We start from the raw sequence: 11,789 nt of genomic DNA, 5'->3' as shown, positions 1-11,789 counted from the left end.
CACTTCTCGGCAGTACAATCTGAACCGTTGATGCATTATAGTTGAAGCCTATGAAGAAACAAGGGCTAGTGACATCGATTGGAGAAAATAAGGTAAAAATGATGAAGGGCGTCGAAGAACCTGAGCTATATAATATATTCATAAGGTTTACGCATTGGTCTCTTTGTATCAAGCGATGCAGCAACATGAATTTCTTATTAAGTGATGCAGGATGCAGCAACATTGATTTATTACCAGCGGTAAGAAACAAGTACATACAACCTGATGCAGAAACATTCTTATGATGCTCCTTGAATAGACTGTAGATGTAGCCAATTGGTTGAATAGACTGTCGTTGTAAACAATTTCTGCATGGTGCACTTAATTGGAATGTTACACAAGCTTCATATAGGCATTCCTTAAAATATAGAAATAGTTCGACGATAGTAAAATAGCAGTAAATCCACTTATTCTAAGTAAATTACTTTCAGTGAGCACTTTCTATGGACTACAAATGAATCTCAAGTACTCAAAAAATCTAATTGGTGGAAGTTCAAGAATATATTTGCATACCAAAATGGAAATTTTTGATATAAATCTGGGGCCACCTAATCCAACATTGAATTAATTCAAGATATCAACAATTTCAGTTTGTTCATGCTTATATCATGAATTGACAAGTTCCAAGGATTAATTAGCTGACACATTTGTCCACGATTACCTGCAGACTGTACACTCCAATCTAGCACTAGGTTGAGTGATGCTAATATCACGTTTTTTGCCTATTTGAGTTCAGACCATATGAATAAAACTATTAGCTAGATTGATTGAATGAAAAGGAAGAAATACTCATTTCCTGGCATCTTACAAGGGTTATTCGAGTGACTGAGACCAATCAGATAGATGGAGGCTCGGTTTAGAAAAGACACAAGCTGAGATTAGATTAGTAGTACATGAACATACCTGCGGCTGTGGAGCCACGACTCCATGGAGTTGTTTGGCTGCAAGGCGCCATGGGCAGGTGCAAGACAGTGGGGAACAAGGAGAATGCCACAGCAGCATGGGAGAGGGCACCGCCACACGAGTACGGGCTGGATCGAGTCTTTCTGTAGCACGACACCAGCGTTCTAGAGTGGAGGAAGATCTTGTACCGGCGAGGAGAGTAGAGTTGCCGCCAGTCGCTCCGCTGATTTCGCCGGAGAGACACCGCCAGGGGATCTAGTGGCGGCGCTAGGTTTTCACTTTTTTTAGGGTAGGTTTCCACGGTTAAGAAACGGGAGAGAGATATTGCAGAGAGAGCCCGAAGTTTTTTTTCTAAGGATTGGGAGTGGTGAATCTTGTCACGCTGAGACGACCTGTAAAACGTCTTCGAAATCGTCTTAAGTCAGGGCCTAGATTGTCATGTAAAGACGAACACAAATGCGTCCGAAATAGAGTGTCTCTACGTGTCATTTTTCTTGTAGTGAAAACACAGGCGCGCCCAATGGAATCACACCTGATCCAGCAATCTTCAAACATAAATCGCCCAATAGAGTTCACCGGTGGAGCCTTCCGGAACACGACACTCCAGCCAGATTTGGGAACTCGCATCCAGCAGATTATCATCTTGGCGTGAGTTGTAACCATAGGACAACCACCTTTATTCAAAGTCGCGCTAGAAGCCACCGTGCCACCAGCCGGCATGCCGAGGAGGAGGCGAACCATCAGGATGCTGAAGAGGAGAAGCTCGTGGTCGCCAGACGCAGAGCATGCCAAGGAGCTGCACCGCGTGCCAGCCCAGAATGGGCCCGTGTGGGCCTCGCCAGCTCTCGCACGCCAAACTGTCGTTGCTCAGCGCGAAGGGATGGGCCGCCGGGATGCGCCTTCGCTCCCACCCGAATTTGTCAGGCTAGCGCCGCCACCACTACGGCACCAGCGGCGGCAATGGTCGGGCGAGGGTGGGGTCAGAGGGTGCTCGAGGAGGAGATCGTGGAGCCCCCGAAGTCGCCCGTGCGGATGACCCGGGTGGGAGTTGTTGTTCTAGATTCATCTCTCGTGTACTTGGTATGCAGTACTTGTGTAAGCTTGTTACGATAACAAGCCAATCTGAGGCAAGTCTCTTTTGAAAGTTCTAACAATAACACTGGTTTTAAAAAAAATCAGGTCTATGCCTTTTGTCTATATTATTATTTTATATATATATAAATCAGGTCTATGCCTTTAATTTGTCTTAAAAACAATCTGTAAAACTCACGTGTTGTAATTATTTGAATGCATGCAGATACTAATAGTGACTTGACCAAGTCTCACTTTGTCAACTTAACGAGTCATTTCCATCGATGAACCAATTTGATCAAATATGATCGATATTCAATAACCAATACATGAACTTACTGTGTTACATATGCAGCCCATGCATAACCTTGTTACGATATATAGTAAGCCAATCAGAGGCAAGTCTCTATTCAAAGTTCTAACAACTATGACAGACACAATTCCAAATATATATAGTCATTATAGGGATCATGCATGCACACACGACAACTCGTGAGAGCCACCAGCCACAGCGACACGCTAACTAATGTATGCGTGGACCAAGGCGCCTATATAAACATTAGCTCGGGTGCATGTTTTTCAGATAAGCATACAGCCTAAGCTAATCATCAACATGGCTTCTTCCACCCCTTGTCTTGTCCTACTCGTGTGTCTCACCAGCCTTGTGCAGGCATCGCTGATAGCGGCGAACCCGCCACAGCAGCCGCCTTTTGAGCTGCCGGAGTCCGAGGTGAGGGACAGGTTCTCCAAGTGGACGACCAAGTACTCGAAGCATTACTCATGCCATGAGGAGGAGGAGAAGCGGTTCCAAATCTTCAAGCAGAACACCAACGCCATCGGCGCTTTCGCCGCCCAGACAAGCACCAACGTCGTCGTCGGCAGGGCCAGGCCGCAGACCATCACCACCGTCAAGGCCAGCATGAACAGGTTCGGCGACCTCACCCCCAGTGAAGTCGTCGAGCAGTACACGGGTTTTAACAACACCAGCTTCCAACCCGCGTCGCCCACTCCCTCCCCTTGACTCCTGGAAGCCGTGCTGCGTGGACTGGCGCTCCAGCGGCGCTGTCACCGGCGTCAAGTTTCAAGGCACTTGCTGTAAGTCCAGCTATAGCTAATTCCTTTTTGCAACGCCATATATATGCTGTCATGCATGTATGCTGAAGTACTCTTTCCGTATACATGTTTCTCAACTGAAATGGCAGCGTCATGCTGGGCATTCGCGGCCGTGGCGGCGATCGAAGGCATGAACAAGATCAGGACCGGGGAGCTGGTGTCACTGTCGGAGCAGGTGCTCGTGGACTGCGACACCGGGAGCGGTGGCTGCAGCGGCGGCCGCTCGGACACCGCCCTGTCTCTCGTGGCCGCACGCGGCGGGATCACGTCGGAGGAGAAGTACCCGTACAGCGGAGTCAATGGAAAGTGCGACATGGACAAGCTCCTGTTCGACCACCAAGCATCCGTCAAGGGCTTCAAGGCCGTGCCGATCAATGACGAATGCCAGCTGGCCCTCGCCGTAGCAAGGCAGCCCGTGACCGTGTACATCGACGCCAGCGGGTTTGAGTTCCAGTTCTACTCCGGCGGTATCTACCGCGGCCCCTGTTCCGCGGATGCGACGCAAGTGAATCACGCCGTCACCATCGTCGGCTACTGCGAGGGGCCCGGTGAGGGGAACAAGTACTGGATTGCCAAGAACTCGTGGAGCAACGACTGGGGTGACCAGGGATACGTCTACCTCGCCAAGGACGTGCCCTGGTCAACGGGCACATGTGGCCTCGCCACCTCTCCCTTCTACCCAACAGCTTAACCAAGGCTGCCAGCGACCAAAAGTAAATGATATCTATGGATGTGAGGAATTGTTTCCATTTAGCTGCGATAATGCAAAATAAATTAGTACTTCTACTACATTATATTTCCCTTTTGATCAATCAATAAATATTAATAAGGGCTTGAGAGTAGTTATTTTTCAAACGTGATACTAGCATTTTGGTGATGTGGGGTCATTCCATGGAGCAGATCATGTGACATTATTAAGTTTGATGGCATAGTTCGGCAGAATCCTATGTCTATACTCAGTGTTTAGGGTTTTTTTTTTCCTGAAAGCCTCCGTGTTTCGTTGGACTTACGATTACGCGATAGGTTTGATTTTAGAGTCAAGCACTTCTAACTTAGATTATACATAAAAATACAGTAGGTAGCTAAAGTAGACCGGACACAAGATGACATGAGATTACAAGGAGAATGGTCTCACGTCCGTGATAGGGGTGGCCCAAGACCGGCGCAAAACATACGAGTTTATCTGCATATCAAGTAGTATGTACGAACATTCTAAAAAAAAAGTATGAATGAACACAAGTTGGCCAAAATGTGTTAGTGTGTTACCCTATTTCACGCTCAACGCGAACGCTAGCGAGCTTACGCGTACCTCGTCTGTCGTTAGCGTTTCTAAATGGGCCGGCCCACTCGCATCCAGGTGTTAGATTTTTCTCCTGTTTTGGGAAGATTCCAGAATGTTCTCGTTCGCTTCGGTCTGGTTTTTGGTTTTCCGGTTCACGTTGACTTTTACTGTTCTGACGGCTTCTCTTTCTCTTTTTCTTTTATTTTTCTATTTTCTGTTTTTCTGTTTTCTGTTTTCTCCTTTTTATTTTTTCCTTTCAATCTGGACATTTTAAATTTTGAACAATTTTTAAATATTTGAAAATCTGAACATTTTTATTCAACATTTTAAAAATCTGGATATTTTTTAGATTTGAATAATTTTTTAATATAAACTTTTTTCAAATGTTGAACATTTTTTATTTTTTATTATTTTCTGGATTTAAATATTTTCCAATTTGAACTTTCTAAATTTTGAATATTTTCAAATTTTGAACATTTTCCAGCATTAAACATTTTGGTATTTTTAAATTTTTAAAATCTGAACATTTTAAATTGTCGAACATTTTTCAGATTTGAAAATTTTTAGAATTTTGAACACTTTTTTGGATTTGAACATTTGTCGAATCTGAACTTTTTCATATTTTGAATTTTTTTAGATTTGAACATTTTCGAATTTTTTAACTTTTTAATTTAAATAGTTTTCGAATCTGAACATTTACATTGTTTGAACTTTTCTAGATTTGAATCTCAGTCCCGTACTTATTTTTTTTTACATGATGGTTGCCCCGCGCGTTACAAACAAAAAATAGATCGAAAAGCGAACGAATGATTAGTCCGCCGAACTCCGACGGGTGCGGGGCGACGTGCTAAAGCCGAATTGGGCCGGCTCATCCCAGATGCGTAGACGTGAACGCGCAACTCGCTGCGCTTTGAGCGTGAAATAGGCCAGCCCTTTCATCCTTGATGTACACAAAAGACAAAACTGGGATTAAAATGGGCCCTTTTTCTTTTAGAGCTACAAATTCGTTGTTTTGTGTAGCCCAGGATACACCGTATTTTGTAGATAACCATCCCTAAAGTAGATCTTTTTTGAAGCCTCACATTGTGTTATTCATTTTCCCAAAATACCAGGGTTCATGGACTAGAACCCAAAAAATAGATTTATGATATATTGTTTGTAAATGAAATACTGAATATGTAGTGCACTTTGCGGCGGCTTAATAACTTTTCTTTTTAATGGTACTCCCTCCAGGCGGTGAACATAACGGTGTCTTAGACATAGCTCTAGTCAGACCTAGTCCCTAACATTTATATAAATATGATTATTGGCCCCATGAAAATTGTATGTCTAGATTTCTCTTGAATCTGCACTAGTAGTGGGACCATCCCATGAGGCGGCTCCTAACCGGTTAGGTGCAGCCCAATCACATTCTAATCCAGGACGAGCATTCAGTCCAGTATGTTCTGTTTTTTTCTCTATGATGTCTGCATGAAACTCTCTAGATGATTGTCACAAGTTTTGAAAAGTGTAGTGTTATAGCCACGAGTATATAACACACTAGGGGCTCAATGGAAATATTCACCTTTTCCACCAAAAGTCCCATCACGCAAAAACGACCTCTATCCAAAAACCCTCAAATCTACATGGAATAAATTACAAGAACTATAAAAGCGGCATGGATACTTCTTCATTATAATCATGATCCATACATATACTCTTGGAAATCAAGAAAAAGTTACAAGGCTTATACAACATCTTTTTCACCAGGCAGATATCCTTTCAATGATTAACCAAGGGAAGACAGACCTCTAGGTCATGGTCGTGGATGGAGTAGTTCTCCCCGCCGTGCATGCGGCCGCGTTCGGTTAGCTTGGTACGTGGTCTCAGTGGACTTTGCTTTGGAATTTCAGTTACAGAGATTGGACAAGTTGAGATGCCCCTCTATAGAACAAGTACTCAAATCATGTAAATCACAATCAATCAACCATTACACCGTTTGGAGATCACTGGATTCAGTAGATGTGGATTTATCGCTCACTAGTTGCGCTACAACTTTATTCATAACTAGTCAATTCCACATAAGAAAAATCTAATTTGATAGAATTTCTCTTATAACATCCTTATACCTCAGCTAAAAACACTTATATTTTGAAAGGCAGCTAAACAACACTCGTGGAAAAGGGAATTTCAAAGGGAAAGGTGCCCACGGGGACATCACTGGAGTCAGTAGATGTGGATTTATCGCTCATTAGTTGTGCTCTAACTTTATTCATAACTACTCAATTTCACATAAGAAAAATCTAATTTGACAGAATTTATCCTACAATATCATGAGACATCAGCTAAAAACACCTATATTTTGACAGACAACTAAACAACACTTGTGGTAAAAGGAATTTTAAAGGGAAAGGTGCCCATGGGTACTTGGAGATCGATGATATGGATGCTGTCCGTGAGCTCCTGCACCTTGGCAGGATCATTGGCACGAGTTCGCATTAGTGGCCTCCTGATATCTTCTAGTGGGATCTCCATCACCACAGGGTCATTCTTCTCCGAGTCGCTCAACGGGGACCGTGCAGCTGCACCTACACCATTGAAAAATTGAACCATTGTTATTTCAGAGAAAGTGCAAGTACACAGAGTGAACTTAAACATCTGAACTAGACATCCCAAGATTACAAGCTGATCACCGGATACTACACAAGAAAATTCTCATGTGATGCAGCACTCAACAACATGGTCCGTCATTACCACGGGCGGACGTAGCGTCCCTGTCACATGCCCGGGGTTCAGCCTCGGTCGTCTTAGGCAAAAGTCGATGTTGAGGAGCGGACTTCTGATGCAAAGAATCCTTGTGCCCAGGCTTCGGCCCCGAGCGCATTAGGGGTGAGTTGCTGTTTTTTTTTTTTCTGAGGCGCGAGTCGCTGTTGAACAGTTTCGTTGGGTAACCATCACTTGCTTTGTTGATTTGTAATTTTTCTTTGAGAACTCTTAGTGAGGAAGCATCCCACCAGCCATATAAGGAATATCAAGCAGTGTAGCAGCACCAGCCATGGTCCATGCGAAGGGGGCACTACCGGAAGCTCAGCCTTTGATATTTTTCTCATCTATAATAATATAAATCAATGTTAGAAAATTTAGCTCCGCCATGACATGTAATTTATAGTATAACGATTTGATGTCATATATGTTACTACTCTTTTTAATAAAGTTGATCAAAGTTCAAGTATTGGACTTAGAAGTTAGGATAAAATGTGGAAGTGCACTTATTTAAAAAAACGGAACGAGTATATATAGAACTTGGGCACCATGATCTAATTTTGTAATCCTCGCGGAAAACACAGGAGAGGTTGGCACAATTAAAGTTTTTTTTTCCTACCCTCCTGCTAGCGCGAACATTGCCAAAGCGCCTCTCGCATCAATGGGAATCGACATGGGTTGACCCCTCGACCCCTCACGTCACGGCGTGAATAAAACTGCCAACACCACTTTAGTTCCCCCTCTTCATCATCGCACCGGTAGACCCGCACGCCTTGCCTCCCTATCCTGCCCGAGCCACAACCTCCATCGGCCCATCACCCCCGCCTCTCCTCTAAACCTTCTTCATCTAAAGCGAGCCCTCCCGCACATACCCATGCCCTCAACCCCGACCTCGCCGGGTCATCAGAGACTAAGAAGAAGCTCACCATCACACCCGAACCTACCCCACCCTAACTGTATTGTTAGCCTCCGCCGCCAGCAACACAGCGGCGAGCCGCCTTGTCCCAAGCTCCAACAAGATCCATGTGATGCCTATATTTGTCCAAAAAAATTGCCTTATTGCGAGCTGCCTTGTCCCCATCTAATTGGGCATTGTTATTCATTTTTAGGTCCGCCAGTGATCATAACAATGCCCATTGGGCATTGTTATGATGAATAAAAATGCCCAATTGGGCATTGTTATTTATTCTTAGGTCCGCCAGTGATCATAACAATGCCCAATTAGACACCATTTGCATGCAATTATCCTCCATTTATTCGCTTCATTTTCCAGATCAACATAATAGTTGATGGAAGTCCGAATTAAATCATGCCGGATTCAACTGAGCCGCTTTGGTTCCAAAATAGACAGATACTAGGAATATGTCCCAGTGGTACTAAGTGTCGTATCCTCACTAAGTCTCGTATCCTCACACCTCATCTTACTATGATTTAACTCAGCTCCATTCGCTCAAGGAATCCAATGAAAATAACACCAAGGGGTAGCAGGTGAAGGTAAACCTACCATTGGAGGACGAGACCGAGAAGGAGAGGCCGCACCTACCCCTCACGTTCCTTATCTTTGAAAACATTTTTCTTTCCTATTTAGCAACTCATCACAACTAATGAACTTCATGTATCTTCTTGATATGTATACTGTATTGTATTGATAGTGTATATTAATTTGTTGATATTTGTGATTCTACCTTGTATATGGTGGGATATACTTATTAATGACACCAAGCTATCACGGTAGAAAAACAATAACTCATGCCTATCGGCAATCTCTCAGCTTTTGGTGTATGTGGTGTCACTAAAGATATGCGATATCTTCCGCCTAAAACTAAATGTACAAACTAATTAATGTGCTGCACCTAGAGAAATATATGATACGCATTTAGAAAGATTTCGGGAGATGGTTGGCTAGTAAGACCTGTCCATATGAGAACAAACCTAGGACACATGTGTGAGAGGTGTTATGCCTATGGGCATCCAAGTGTTACATATGAAATGAACTCACGACATATGTTAACAACGTGGCGCTATATGATGGATCGAGTAATACACTTGCTTGGGTTGGGGTTCGAGGAGGGGGCGGCTGGTGAGTTGTTTATTTTCATAATAAAAAATTACATCAATAATCTTAATTTTAAACTTTCATATAATTTTATTATTTAAAAATCTATCTAAATAATTGACTGGAAGATAATGCTTAGTTTTATATTGTTTACCGTGTCATCGCGGGAAAAATATTTTGTGAAGCTGGTCATCATCGACATAGAAAAAGAAATATTAAAAGCAATCGTCTTTCCTGAAATATGTAAGAAAAACACAACATATTGGCTTATGAGTCCATGAATACGCACGTACATAGTCCCATATGATAGCTAGATGTTGCACTCAAAGCGACCATTTGTTTGTCAACTGTTATGTGAAAGGTTTTGTGCGCCATATTTTATAGATAATCCTGATAAATTATTTGGAACTAGAAATAGAGATAAAAAAATCATTAATGTCAACGTGTAATGTTAGCAAACAAAGATATGCTTTTGCGTTGTAATTTGTGGTTCATTAACATACATTTGAATGGGGCATATATAATTGATTTAGCATGAATTACCGTTGACCGGCACAAATCTAAATATACACGTATGATGAAATTCCGTGACAGTGCTACGCATGGGTTTCCTGGTCGCCAATCTAATGAGAAAAGATATGCTTACCTTCACTGGTGGCGCATCATATATGTAGCATATTTATTCAGTGAAAGATATTCATTATTTGCACATACGTACACAATAAAACTCCATTGATGCATTGTCACCTGCAAACAAAACCAGACGCAATTCTGTGTGCTATATATGTGCGAGGGCGGTGGCGACCATGGTTTCAGTCTTGCACTCTAAAATGAGGAGTCGTGTCATGCATTCATACGTACGACATGTGTGTTCTCTCTAGCAAGGTTGAAATTGATCAACATGCCAGCAGTGTTGTGCCTAGCAGTCTTCATGTGCATATTTGGAGGCATGCGGCAATTATTTGGATCACTAAACCAACAAAAAAATCTCAATGAAATGACAAAATACCAAGGTCAAGAAAGCTTTGGCTTATTCTTCAGAGGGTCATAAACACTAGTTTATTTATAGTTAGATCTTGGACCGATAAACTATTAATGTATCGACTTAATTAGAGAAAGTAGGTGTGTGTCAACACCCGGATTTTTAAGTCCGAATGCCTATTATGTCATACATCGCAATCCCAGGAATATTGTTGTTGCGAGGCATAATAGTTAAGTATCACAGTCATCATTCATTACAAACCATAAGTCTTACAAATTTGGAATCACATGATCCATATTACACGAATAGTTGATCTATCGATCAACGAACAAACACAAGTTCATAGTTCAACATAGCGGAAGCGTAAGATACAAGGACTCTCGAGTCCACGGGCCAACGCTTGACGTCGGAAGGCGCTTAGTTGTCGTAGGCGTCCTGCTGGTCATCTCCTTGTTCATCTTCATACTCGGCCATTTGAATAGCCGGGGACAAAGCCGTGAGTACGTTGAGTACTCGCAAACTAATACTAAGAAAAAGTGCTAGACATTCTAGTAGGGTTTGCTAAGCTCTAGTTTATTTGCATAAAGCTAGTTTTGGTTCACAAAGTTTTGAGAAAACTTATTCAAGTGCTAACTAACCCAAGGGGGAACATTAGTGTCATTCCCACCATTCAAGTGGTGATTTCAATTCAATTCACCACAAGTCAAATCACCATCACCTTTCAACATCATTTTCAAAGATATGACATCGGAAAGCTGTATGGCCTTTCCAACCGTCCGTAACCGTGGACGCGGCTATTCGAATAGGTTTACACTCTGCGAGAGGTTGCACACTTGTGCCACAACATTTGATTTCATCCGTCGGGATTTCCCCGAATAATCGTAACACGGTACGCGGATCATCAACCATAACCTTTCACTTACGAACCCTAGTATGAGCACCTCTCCCCATGAGCTTGGCCTCCCGGTGAAGACCAACTGTCAACACTGGGAACCGCACGGAGGCTTGGGCCGGACATTCACCTCATTTCGCATCATATCGTATCGTTTCTTTTGTGGTAGAGGCAGCTTTCGGCATAACCCCGATGACGCTTGTTTAGAGGGAACCCATACTAAGACGCATAAACTTCCAGTTAAGCCCTACCCATAATCAGGTATTGTGGGGGTACTTGAGAATTGGAAAGGTATCGCATTCAAACCAACATCCTGTTTTACAAAAAAAAAATCACCATCTTCTCTTGGTCATATTCACCTTCAAAAATCATTCAATGGAATGCATCTTCATTCCAAAGTTTCAAAATCCTTTCAAAATCACAAGGTTCCCATCTAGAGTAGTCAAGTTTAGTTGATTTGCACTAGCTCTAATTCATGAGGGGTGCTTTCTTGCTTTGCTTGGAAGAGACTAACTCACTACTCTAGTAACCAACTTGTACTTCGACCAAAGTTAACTATAACAGGAAAAGTCATTTGGAAAACCAGTAAAACTTGGGATGGGTTCTCATAAGAAAAGGTAAGACATGGTGCCTTGCCCCAAAGGGGCTTTGCACCTGGCAAGAAAAAAAAGCTTGCATAGTAATTTAGCTTGCCTTGGTAGTTCTCAAA

General features: G+C 42.7%; 1 pseudogene; it reads left to right on the top strand.

Annotated features, from left to right (window-relative positions):
• Nucleotides 1–2,626: 2,626 nt before the first annotated feature.
• On the top strand, nt 2,627–3,817 carry LOC124659563 (annotated as a pseudogene).
• Nucleotides 3,818–11,789: the final 7,972 nt, after the last annotated feature.

The sequence above is a fragment of the Lolium rigidum genome, chromosome 6, assembly GCF_022539505.1.
Source record: "Lolium rigidum isolate FL_2022 chromosome 6, APGP_CSIRO_Lrig_0.1, whole genome shotgun sequence".
Lineage (NCBI taxonomy): Eukaryota > Viridiplantae > Streptophyta > Magnoliopsida > Poales > Poaceae > Lolium > Lolium rigidum.
Note: the sequence above shows the minus strand (reverse complement) of the source record. Positions and strands in the feature narration are given on the sequence as shown.